The sequence below is a fragment of the Palaemon carinicauda genome, chromosome 22, assembly GCF_036898095.1.
Source record: "Palaemon carinicauda isolate YSFRI2023 chromosome 22, ASM3689809v2, whole genome shotgun sequence".
Taxonomy (NCBI): Eukaryota; Metazoa; Arthropoda; class Malacostraca; order Decapoda; family Palaemonidae; genus Palaemon; species Palaemon carinicauda.
Window position 1 is genome coordinate 2,413,637 of NC_090746.1, and position 13,627 is coordinate 2,427,263.

The window sequence follows — 13,627 nt, forward strand, 5'->3', positions numbered from 1 at the left end:
ATTTAATCAAGTAGTTATCTGATGAAGCCACAAGCAATGCATAGGATTATAGAAGTGGTCTGAAAAAGAGCTTCAGAAACCAAATTTTTATTAGGAAATATAAAAAAGAAGAACTGGAGATGAAGGATCATATTATGGTGAAGGGGCAATGTGTGGTGGAGGTTTAACATTTATGTTAAGTTGGTAATATACTGGATTGTGAAGCTGATGTTAAGATAGCAGTAGCCTGAAAGAAGTGTGAAGAGATTGTTGTGCTTTTGACAGATGCAAAAACCATTTGTTCCAGCACCAAATACAAACCTTTCAGTTCTTTACTATTGGATACATTTCGGCGACAGCTGAAACTAGCCATAAAACTTTTAGCGAGGTGTTACTCTCCTTTGCTAGTTAGCGGGTAGAATACCCACCACCCCGCTCATACATGCAGTAGCCAACACAAGCCACTTTGCCTTTCAGCTCGGAGAAGAACAGATGTCGGTTCTCCGCTTTATTTGCTTTAAGTACCTTAGTAAAGAACCAACTGCTGTAAAAATTTTAGAATTTACTTTTTCTAATATACGGAATGGTTTCTGTAAGTGTTACAGTGTACTGTAACACTTAGAGTGTGTCTTTAATTGATTGATAACCTCGCATAACAGTCTGTATCTGCAGGTGATCGACATTCTTTGAGGTAAACCAGAAACAATCCGTATACTGTACTCAGAAGAGCACAATAAAAATCCCGAAAAATCAGGGCAAAGTTGTGTTTCGGGCGACCCAAACAGTGTTGTAGCATTCAGGTCAGATACACCTGACTGCCACTTCAGCCTCGAGCTCTGACCGGTGTTTTAATCTACCATCAGATTGTAGGAAAGGGTTTGAATTCTGAGGTGGCCAGGAATGGAGGCTGGTTCCCTCTCTATAGTATTCGTCTGGTCAGTGAGACGAGGTCTCCACTCCAGGACGTGAGGCTGAACTAAAGGTAGGTCAAGAACAGGACCTTTTGACCTAGTCCATGGGGGACTAAATCCACTAGAGGTGTAATCTTCAGGCGACAGTTGGTTGTCACAATCGAGTGGCACAAAGCCGAGAAAGTCATAATCAGGATGAATAGACACTGTCAATTCAGAAACAGGGCTTTCTAAAGTATCAGGTCTTGACCAATCTGGACTGGAACTCATGGACCCAACAGAAAATAGTTCCAATAAAGGAATACTGGAAACTTCCCAGAATTCCCAACTCCATGGAGGATGAACGACACCTTCCTCTCGGAAAGAAAAAACTAGGAACTGGGGCGTTGGAAATTCAGGCTCAGGAGAGTGAACCACCGGCTTGGGAGACAAAATTGGGGTTTCACACATTTCAGTGGGGCTATTCTCCCACAGTTGGAGGACCAAACGATCTTGAAATGATTCAGGCTTTAATACAGGAGTCCCATCACAATTTTCTGGAGGATATAACCAAGCATCCAGTACTTTTTTTCTCTCGTAAGTCCTAGCTGGCTTAAGAATGGGCTTAGGCTGAATAATAGCTCTAGTAGGATGGTGACTTTTCCTCTGTCGTCGGGACTTGTTACAATCTCGAGACAAAAGGTAGGACGCCACTATTGCATCCACCCCTTCAGCTGAGAGTCAGGTGCGACACCTGACCCTTCCATCCAGCAGTTCACGACTAGCTCCAAGGATTCTATGAGAGAATCTGGACCACCACGAACCTCCTTATACACGGCCAGTCCAGTAGGTAACTTGGGAGTGCTGGGTTCAGTAGCAAACAGACAGTCAGTTAATGCGGGCCAGCGGGATAACCAGTCAGCTGCGGCATTCTGATCACCTGGACAGTAATTAACAATAAAGTTAAATTCTGACAGGTCCTCCAGTGTCCGTGCTAGACGACTGTCCACCATCTTCATGTCAAGAAGGTACATCAGGGGACGATGATCAGAATGAATCACGAGGAACTGACCATAGAGGAAGGGCCTGAAGGTTTTCACTCCCATCACAGAGCAGCCAACTCACGCTCAATGGTAGTGTAACGGGTCTCGCAGTCAAGGAAAGTCATGGAGTCAAACGCTATCACCTGACGCTCCCCTGGATACTCCAAGGACTCCTGGCACAGACAAGCACCAGCACCCTCACCCGAAGCGTCGACAAACAACTCCAAGTGTTTAGCATCAGCGGAGTAGTCACGGTACGACAACATAATGTCCTCCTTGATCAGATCCTTCAAGCGCACAAAGGCACCGTCCATTTAAGCAGTCCAATTCAGTTTCCTAGTCCCTTGGGATTTTCGTCCTCCAGGTAATGGTTTGGCCATCTGTGAGCACATGAGGATAAACTTCTGTTGGAAGTTTACAAGTTCCAGGAATCCCCGTAGCTCACGCACAGTGGTCGGTTTAGGGAAGTCCTCCACTTTCTGGATGTATTCTGGTAGCTTACGCATACCAGAATGTCCAACCAGATGACCAAGATACTGGACCTCGGCTTGAATCCAAGAACACTTCCCAAGTTTTATCTTGAGTCTGTGCTTCTGGAGAGAAGCCAAAACTCATTCTACCAGTTTCAGGTGTTCCTCGAAAAAAGACCCAAGTATCAAGATGTCATTAATGTAGACAACCACCTTGGCTTTCGGGAACTCTTGGAGAATACTCTACATTTCTCTCTGGAACACTGCAGGTTCATTTTCAGTCCAAACAATAAGCGTCTGAACTGCCAGTGTCCAAAGGCGGTAGAGAAAGCCGTGTACAGGTAGTCGCCGACTTACGACTGAGAGATGAATCGTAAGTCGAGTTCGTCGTATGTCGAACTGAAAAAAGTGAATTTTCCGTATATTTATTTTGATACGTTATGATTCGGCAATCATCTGGATCATACAGTATTTTGTCAATATTTTCTTACTGTCTATCATCATTCAATTTTCTTGTTTCATAGGATATCATATGCTCTATCACTGCATTTTTGTATTCTATTTATCAATTTTGGAAGCATTTTACAATTAAGTGCTTAAAATTTTGTTTACCTTTGGTTAGGATCAGCTGATCTGAAAGTGCCGCTACCTACCGTATCAAAATATGGCGTACATACATATGGCATATTTTTTTTATAATTTCTTAACTTATTAGAAATATCTTCATGATGAATATTACATCAATGCCAATATGATACAGGAAATCAGTTTCCATGCAGTTTGTCTAATCATTAGGTATAATGCGAAATCGTTGTAGCTCTTTCTCTGTGCGTGTGTGTGCTCGCTCTCGCAATCGCATACGGGTAGTTCATTTTTAAAGCTTCATACAGTATTCTAGTTCAATATTAAGCCTTTATATTTCATTAGACATTACTGTGTCTAATTGTGGTTTATTAAAGCACGTTTATATTTTGTCTTTAAATTTCTTGACCATATCAATAATCAACAAATTCTTTTGATTTACTTTCGGTTGGCATCAACTGATCTCAAGGTCACGCTGCCGTATTACTATTATGCGCACATATATATATAGTGCGAATAACACTGATTTATATAATTTTCTCGACATTCGAAATTTCTTCATAATGCATATTACAGTACATCAGTGCCAATATGTTATAGGGTATCACATTTTCCATACAGTTCGTTCATAGACCTTATTATTTGTTATAAAAGGAATACTCTCTCTCTCTCTCTCTCTCTCTCTCTCTCTCTCTCTCTCTCTCTCTCTCTGTATTTTGATTTTTAATTCTATTGTATCTTCATATATTTTTGAAAATTATTAAAAAATTCTATATATCATTATTCGATGTTTCAATTATGGGAATAGTAATGCATCGGAAAGAAATCACTTGATTTGCCTCTCGCCTTCCTCCAGAAATATAAAGTCATCAGACTTTTTTCTTAAATTTACGCCAGATACATGACGTCACAAAACACGTGACGTACAGTAAACTCTACGAAGAATGACTTGCAAAATATGTAAATTCATTTTATTTTTTTCTCGCAAGAAATGAAAAGAAAATACTAACTTACAAAGCAAAAGTATTTCATTTTTATAATGTAAAAGGAAATATATTTTCAAGAAAATATTTGTCCTATTAGTATACTTTCTTTAGGTAAATATCGATCTATTATCAGAGATTAGATAAAAGTAGCGTACAGTCAAATTTACGCAACGTAGTACTCATCACAACCGATACAGACCCACAAAATACTTTGTATCATTACTTAATATTTCGATAATGAGAATAGTAACACTAATCGTTAGCCTAGTGGAAGGAAATCAATATATTTCCTGGTCGCTTTCCGCCGTGATATGACGTCACCAGACAAATAATATGAACTCAACAGATATTAAAACTTTTCTTTTGTTTTTTACTGAAAATAATAGATACTGTATATTAACAATAAAAGAAAATAATAATTTACCAAGATAAATCAGTTTGTTTTCATACAAGAAAATAGATTATTTTCAAGGAAATGTTCGTCCTATTTCTGATATACTTGTGACGTCATTACCCTGAAAAAATCGTTGTAAAGTCGAATCGCCGTAAGTCGCATAGGTCGTAAGTCGAGCAATACCTGTATTCTTTACTGTCCTCTGCCAACGGTAACTGGTAGTATCCATGAACCAGGTCAAGGGTTGTAAAATATTTGACTCCTTGAAGTCCAAATATGGAATCGGCCCTGTTAGGAATCGGGAACTAATCAGAGACAGTCACCTTATTCAGTCTATGGTAGTCCACACACAACTGTATACTATTGTCCTTTTTCTGGACTGGAATAATGGGTGAAGAAAGGAGAGATGCTGGGTTCAATAATACCCAGTTCATGCAACTCCTTGCACTGTTCCTCGATGGCGTCAGCGACGGCCTTGGCAAACCGTCGAACTCTGATAAATGGGTGTCTCGTCATACAGGTAGATGCGTATTGGTATGCTTGAGCACTCTCCCACGTCATCACCAGTACTGATGACTGGAAGGTGACGTCGAAGCATTTGACAAAAATGGTCCTTCTGAGAAGACTCCAGTTCGTTTGAGATAGACAGATTGTCTAAAGCGGGGTTTACACGGCCGAGCAGCTCGCCGAGCCCGGTCGTCGAACCTACTTGTAGAACGGCTCGAAGAGCTTTCAGACAGTACATCGAGCCTCAGTGTGCCTCGTGCTAAAACAACGTCAACATGTCTCTCGACCAGGACGATTTGATAGCCATTGCTTTAGCAGTGGCACTTAGAAGGAAAAAAAAAAGATCAAAAGAGAGAAATTTTCATATACCAACTTGCTTGTTGCTTTAAAATTAGAGCCAGATGACTGGCGCAATTATTTGCGTATGGATGAAGACACGTACATTGATCTACTGAATCGTGTCAGCCCTTTCATTACTTATGAAAATACAACTATGAGGAAGGCAATAACTCCACGTGAAAGACTGAGTGTCCGCTATTCCCTTGTTTCTGGCTACTTTATTGGAATAGTCTTTTGATTTAACTTTCCATAAAGCTGGATGAGCTCGATATGCATGTATGAAATTAAGTACGACTTCCTTCTCATTCTTACTTTCATTAATGGCAGCCATTATTCATTTCTTTGATGATGTTTCCTCGAGCAGGTTTGAATAACAACTGAGGTTCGATGCTTGACACACGTTCACACTGTTCGTCGAACAATGTAGCTCCGCCCACAAAAGTCAAGATGAGCCTGACTTTCATCGAGCCGCTCGACAACCAAATAGCCCGTTTACACGCTCGAACATCAATTCAAACACAGGGTTGTCGAGCCAGGCTCGACGAGTTGCTCGTCCGTGTAAACCCCGCTTATCTCTTCCAATACGCTCGCTTCAGGAGTCAGGTCACACTCCTGTGCTATTAGGCAGGATAGAGGAGCACCCACCATTGCCATGGTGAACACCTTCCCCAAGAGATCACCCTTTTGATCTTGGCAGTTTCTTCAGATGAACCCTTGATTAAAACTGAGGCATTTCTGTCTTTCAGTTCAAGGATGCCAGGGATTGCTGTAACTTTCCTTGACAGACCAGGGGTTATGATGTCACCATCATAATACATTTCCGGCCAACAGTTGGTCGGATAAGCAGGGGACCTAAAAGACGTGTCAAGTCCCTTAGGAAAGTTAACAGTAACTGGAACAAGTACTGGCTCAATACTGGCAATTCTCATTGAATCAGCTGCGTGGACCTCAAGTGCGTAAAGCACTTTCTGAAAACAGGCTCCACATATCGGGACATGATACTCCCAAAGAGGCTCTTGGGGAGTACTGCCAACACTCAGCTGATTTCGGGCTCCGTCAACTATCACCCCATTTGATCTCAAGAACTGGTAGCCAAGCACAACGTGCTCAGCCATAGTCCCTGAAGGCACTTCATGGAACACACTCAGGGCGAATGTCATTCCATGCAGTATAGGGGTCAACAGTACAGTACCTAAGGTCTTAGGTCCTGTTTGTCCTAAACCCTTCAGACCAATGGTGTTGGGTACCATCTGTAGCTGGTAATCCTGTACTACTCTCAATGACAGGAGGTTGACCTCAGCTTCGCAGTCAATGAGAGCATCCAACGCTCCCGATGGAAACTCAGACATGGTCACTGGGACAACCATGAGTGGTACAGGAGCCAACTGCGCCAGGTAAGCCCTACGAAGGGTTTTCAATACTGCCTCAGTTCCTGCTTCCTCCCTGGAGGAGTCAGTTGGAGATGCTCTGGACAGTGTCAAGGACAGGTTATCACAGGCCAATCTTGAAAGAGCCATTGGAGTTGCAATGACCTTTTCAGGTTGAGGGTTAACCATGGAAATCGAGATTTCCGAGGCTGCCACCGGAATACCAGGAGCTCGCACCCTAGCACTCACACCCTCCTTCGATGTAGCCCCATCTTCTATATCGAAGGCCTGGTGGTTAAAGTCCCATGATACTCCTCAGTTCTTGACTTCCTGTGCTTTGCCTTCTTGCTCCTCTTCTTCTTCTGCACAGTCCGAGAAGGAGCACTGGACTCACTCCCACTTCGGGTCTCCCGGCTACTGGTTGATCCAGAATAGGATGATGGGGTTGGAGTAGCACTCCCCGGTACTGCTCTCCACCTTGAAGGAGTCTGGACAGAGATAGTCTCCCTCCCACGGCTGCGGGCATTAGCTGTGTTCTGGACAGGTGATCTGCTTATAACCGGCGCCTGTCGTCCACACTGTGCCGCATGATGGCACAGGTTGAGGCGTATGCGACCCTCGTCCATAAGGTGCCCTGGTTTTCGGCACCATGCACAGTACCTTCTCTGGAATGGAGGAGACCTATCTGGGGTGTGCGACGTTGGCAGGCGCACTTCCACAGGTGCAGGTTTGGGGACAGGTCGAGGAGTGCATAAATACGCTCTGTCAGGTCCAGGTGAATGGCTGGGGGCAGCCATGGCAACCCTGTCGGCATACGAGCTGTGCCATGACTGTCCCACACGACTGATGGCCAAATCCTCTGCCTCATGGCTTCACTGACGGGATGCCTCGTCGAGAACACTCAACAGGTGTAGAACATCCTGCCAAGTGGCCTGTCGGCCAGTGGAGAATTTAATGGTGGCCAGAGACTGTTCCAGCCAACTCGCAGCTCTGCTTGGAACAGTTCTGAGGAGCTTCCGCCTAAGCTCCCTCCGGTCCAAACTTTGGCGAGGATAGGCCGACCTGTACAGGGAGGCCAACCGGACGGCGTATATTTTCAGCAGTTCGCTCTCGCCACAGGTGGCACTGCTGAACCGAGCCTTCCTGGCCGCATCATGCCTCTCTTGGGCTTCTCGGCACCAGTCGAGGAGGCGTTCCTTCATGGCGGGGTATGAGATCTCGGGATCCCCCATGGCCGAGAACGCCTAATGGATTTCTCCCTTTAGAAACTTCCCAAGATCAACAGTCCACCGGCCAGAGCTTCCTATGTTATACTTACTAGCAAAGTAGGCCTCGAAATCCCTCAGGAATCGGGCAAAACTCTGGCCAGTTTCCAGCTGGAAGATTTCAGGCTTGGGGTTCCTCCTGGAGTCAAGGACCTTGATAAAATCAGACAGACTGCATTTTGTGTGGAGGGACTGGATGCGGTCGGTGGAGACAGTGTCTTTTGAGCTGACACTGAGACAGGAGCTGGAAGAGTCACCAGCAGTCTCGCTACCATAATATTCGCTAGTGGACTCCTGGAACATAGTCATTTCGGGTATGGCTGGTCTGGTGGTGTCCTTGGCCTGGCGCCTGTGCTTTGGGATGGCCCCTGTCTTGGCAAGAACTGCCTCAGCGGTAGCTGCTGGAGCCTTTTCTGGCCTATTGGCTTTGGCCGGGTTGTCCAGGAACTGCTCCCCTAGTCCACTGGCTTAAGTCTCCAGCGAACCAACGGAGTTAGTTGCCGGAACAGGCGACGAAACAAGCGGTCTACCCAGAGTAGGAGACTCCCAGAAGCCTGGTACAGGGGTGAGTAATAGTGTGAACCCTGGAGGGGGCTGGAGACCTCCAATCACTGGCTCTGCTCCAGTCACTGGAATTGCCAGACCATTGTAATTTGGCCAAGCTGGGGATGTAGAAGGAGCACTGTTGGTCACTGTGGTCGTGACCCCAGTGGCAACGTGGCATGTTGGTGACGGCTCCACACTTCAGGGCCGCCACTTCAAGCGTCAGGGACTGGACCTGAGTTGCCAGGTCACTGACAATCTGGATAAGACTCGTCACATCCCAGCTCAGGCTCTTCTTAGCCTTACGGCGTTTACTGGATGACGATGCCATACCTAAAGGTGGGTGTTTCCCGGGTCTGGGTACCAAAAAAGGGATTTTGACGAAGGAAAAATCTATTTCTGGGCGAGAGACCTGTGCCGCCCAGTGAAATAATTCACAACCAGAGGTCTCGCACTATTTAGATATCTCCTCTTCAAAATCCCCGCCACAGCGAGGTGCCGTTCAACACTACTACCACTAACCCAACCCACGCCAGTGACCACACTCCTTTATAGCACTTGTTGTTATTAAGTCCAACATGTTTTTTTCTTGTGTTTACCCTTGGATTTATCATTATTTTATAATCGGTGGCCGATTCCCATGATACCCCATCGAAGTTAAGTACTTTATCCATGAGTTTTAGCGAGATTGGGCAGTGTAACCTCTGTTTTTATTATTGAGAAGTGTTTATATATGAACGGCGTCCCCGTTCTTACCGTTCATGTTTCGGCTCTGCCCTTTTTCTCGTTAGTTCGTCCGTCATTAATATTTGTTCGAACTTTTAGGAGTTTTTTCCTTACATTTATATAGTACACCATCTTTATGCTTTCATCTAGCATTTATTTTAAGTTATCCTATGATATCAGTGTTAGCGTTTCATCAAGGAGTAGGTTATGTTGGTATGCCTGCATTCGTGCATGTGGTGGATTGCGTCACCTTTGAGATCGTTTCGCTAGTTCTAGGAAGACGACCATCTCATTTATTATTATTAAACCTTTTAGTTTTATTACGCTCCACCTAGTTTTACATTTGGTTCGAGTGGGACTCTCGCGTATTTTGTTGTTTTTACTGTTCGATCTACCGCTTCAGTAACTAGGTTGGTACCCCTGCTTTCCATCTGCTGATGGCGTCATGCTCCTCCCTTACCAAGCCCGAGTCCCTCTCTCGCCATATTATTTCTGCATGCCTAACCTTACTTACGTGATTTCGCTTTTAATTCATTAATTATTTTTATGTATTTGTGCATTGATATTATATTTATTGCTTTACTCCGTTATGATCATATTTTTGGGATTTTCATGTCATGTTGAGGGGATCTCCAGTTGGTAGCCCTGTCTACCACTACGCACTGGTGATTCCCCGGTACCATATCCCCCTCCCCACAGGTTGGGGAGGCTATTCCATCCCCCCCTCCTCCAGTGTACACCCATCCTCTCACTCGATGGTTGTTGGTTATGACATACGGGTCAAGTATGCTTGTTCCTCAGTCTTCCCTCAACGTTCCGACATATTGAGGACTGAGTGTACCCACGGGGTGTGACTTAGTCTCATTCATTCATACCGGGCGGTTTCGTCTCCCCCCCTCCCGTCGCCCCGATTGGCCATCGGTCGGGGGAGGGGGAGGGCCGGGACCACCGGGGACTATCACACGTGATTAGTCGGTATGACTGCACCTTGGTGTAAATTTTGCTTTTAGCTATGGTTGTGAGAATGAGCACTTATATTAGGAGTGTCCCCACCTACGGTACCTCCTGCTATTATCGTCCGCATAGGACTTATTAATATCCCATATCATTATATTATATTCTACATGAATCATTACCTTCGTCCCGGTACCTCCGGTTGGGTAGTGGGGGTTCCATTGGCTCCCCCCGCGCTCTCCCGTGGTACCCATCGTCATCAGACATCGGAGCCTTCGGGCTCTTAAATACAAGATCTGTTGACATTGACACAGTTTTGATTAATATCCTCCCTCCGGGAGCCCTATTCAATTACAGACATTAGTTTTAGATCATAACTGGAGTTTTCTATTTATGTATTTTAAGGATGTATCTTCGGTTACTTTAAGTTTACTTTAAGTTACTTTAAGTTTACTTTACCTTCCCTGTTCCCCGGCCCCAGAACTAGTTTTGATTATATTTATTCATCACTGTTTTTTGCATCCTTTTTCATCCCTTTTTATTTTATACCTCCCTGGTAATGACGGGATGGTATATTCCTCGCTATGACAATATTATTTCATTGATAATCTTAACTTATTACGGAATTGTTTCAACAATGTCTGTTAATTTTTATAATTTTTTCCCCGGTTACTATACCGGTTCGAAATTTTGTTCATAGCCTTTTGTCCCGATTTCATATCGGTCTATTTTAAGAATCCGGAACACCCGGATCTTTTTAGGTTATTAACCTATTATGGGATACTCACGTATCTGTATTTTATTCTATACTTCCCAAGTAGCGACGGGATAGTGTATTTCAAGCTATGACAATATTATTTCATTGATAACCTTAACTTATTACGGGATTGTTTTAACAATGTCAGTTTATTTATAAGTTTTTCCCCGGTTACTAAACCGGTCCTAGAGTTGTTCATAGCCTTTTGTCCCGGTTTCATATCGGTCTACTTTAAGAACCCGGAACACCCGGATCCTTTTAGGTTACTAACCTATTATGGGACACTCACGTATCTTTATTTTATTCTATACTTCCCAAGTAGTAACGGGATAGTATATTTCTCGCTATGACAATATTTTTTCATTGATAACCTTAACTTATTATTGAATTGTTTTAACAAAGTCAGTTAATTTATGATAAGTTTTTCCCCGGTTACTGTACCGATCTGAATTTTGTTCATAGTCTTTTGTCCCGATTTCATATTGGTCTAATTCAAGAATTCGGAGCATCCGGATCTCTTTAGGTTACTGACCTGCTATGGGATACTTATGTATCTTTATGTTATTCTATACTTCCCCAGTACCGACGGGATAGTATATTTCGCGCTATGACAATATTATTTCATTGATAATCTTCACCTTTTATGGAATTATTTTGACAATGTCAGTTAATTTATGAAAGTTTTCTCCCCGGTTATTATACCGGTCCGAAATTTTGTTCATAGCCTTTTGTCCCGGTTTCATACCGGTCTATTTTAAGAATTCGGAACACCCGGATCTTTTTGGGTTACTACCCTACTATGGGACACTGTAGGTGCCCCTGTCGTTACTATCTATAATTATAACTTCGGATATATTATTTTGGGATTTTCATTTTATTTCCTTTGTGATTGATCGATTTAAACATTTATTCTCGATCTATTTATTTTACATTCCCAACGGAGTTACCTTGTTCATTAGTAACGATATACCCTCTTTCGGAGCTCGCAGTCTCTTCTACCTTGGCGACTCTTTAGATCTGGGTTGGCGGGTTTGCCTGGAGTGTCAGGGCAAAGAGACCCTGTGTCTCTTCCTTTTAGGGTTTTCAAGGAAGCACGTGGCTGATGTCGGGCCACGTCCCGTTGTCCCTAAGGTTAAAGCTACCTGCCAGCCCTACCAAAGACTCACAGGTCTTCCAAATCACCAAACCAGTTAAGACTTCTCTTGGGTCGAGAGCGGAGCCCGGCCTGAAACCTACGACCCCGGAGGCTTCCTTCGATCCGGCAACCCTTTCCAGATTGGTGCATGGCCTCTCGTGGCATGGTTAGTTTCAACCTGACCTTTCATTAGAAGAGGCCGGCGACCGATCCCAGGGATGAGGTAGAAATTTATTTTTATTTGAACACGATGTTGTGCTGATATTTATCCATATATATACATATATATATAAATTACGGACCTCTGTAGCTCACTGGCTCAAACCTCGTGTCACATACCGAGTCACCACGAATTATAGGATGGAAGATTCCTGGTGCCTCTGTGAACTTGACAATTGAATGGAATTATTGCCCATTAGGGGGAAGAGAGAGTGCTAAACCAGATAGCCTCTTACAGGGTCTCATATGTTATGGGCTACCTCAACAGCACAATATATCATCCCGGATGCCTCTAAGCTCCCGGAATTCATCGAAAGCAATCCGTGGAAGGGGGCCTTGCGCTCTCCCTTCAAAGATGGTATGTTAACCATCGAAGGGTTTGGCACCCGGACTGTAGAAGATTTTGAATTCTACCCGCCGGGTCTACAGTTCCCTCTCTCTGGTTTCGCATGCCTTACCGAGGAGACACTCGTAAGGTTTGACAAGGTCCCCAAAGAAACCAAAATGTACCCAAAGGGGCAGGCTCAGTCCACCTGGGTCCGGCCCTTAAACGAGTGGGAGTGTGTTAACACTACGTTAACACCTCACAAGAGCCCGTACACGATGTTTCTAGTGGAGGAGTAAACCCCTACTCCGTGTGTCACTAAGATATCGGACCTTGCTCAGCAGGCAATAAACGAGGACAAGCCGTTACCGCAGCTGAAGGAAACGCATCCGACCTCCCTCCTGTCCCTGGGGGATCACGATTGCTGGACTAACGCCCCGGCAACCTTCACATCGAGTAAATTAAGCGCTGACTGTGCTCCCATTCAGTTCAGTGAGTGGCTACCCAGGCTTCCGGAATCTCTGATATGCCTCGAGCTCGAAGCCTGTATGCGCCTGAGTAGACATATCAACTCGGCTACAATGGCAGAAAAGACCTCTTTAATGTATGAAGAAGAACCACCTTTTAAGGTCTTGACGAAGTCATTACTTCAAACCTTACTGTCTGATTCCTACGACTTCTTTGCGGCCAGACGTCGTTGCTGTAGGCATGTCTTGTCTGAGGCCACTATCAGACATGAGCCTAACAAGCTCATTAAAGCCCCAGTCTGGAGCTGCTAGGGTCAATCAGAGCCTCAAGGTTCGATGGGCTTAGTCCCCAAGCACAAGTTCGAACCGGCCAGCAACCAATCTCGAGGTAGAAAGAGTCTGAGATCTTTCCATTCCTTCCAAACCGGCAGTCCCAACAGGTGGTTCAAACCATCCCGGTGGCACAAGGGAGTCAACCTTTCACTTCGAAGGGTCAACCCCAACAGCAATACGTGCTGGTTCCTCAGTCCCAAGTAGCAACTACCTCCTATGCTACTTCCCCAGCCCTTAGGCCCACCTTTGAAACTCAGGGTGCTTTCCAGGGTTACCAGCGCCCCAGAGGCGCTAGCTCGAGAGGGACTTTTCGCAACAGCTACTCTCGAGGCCGAGGAGGTAAATC

General features: G+C 44.6%; 1 protein-coding gene across 1 annotated transcript in view; it reads left to right on the plus strand.

Moving 5' to 3' along the window:
• LOC137616275 (HAUS augmin-like complex subunit 1) overlaps positions 1–13,627 on the plus strand; it is a 192,126-nt gene that overhangs the window by 109,921 nt on the left and 68,578 nt on the right. The window lies entirely within an intron of this gene.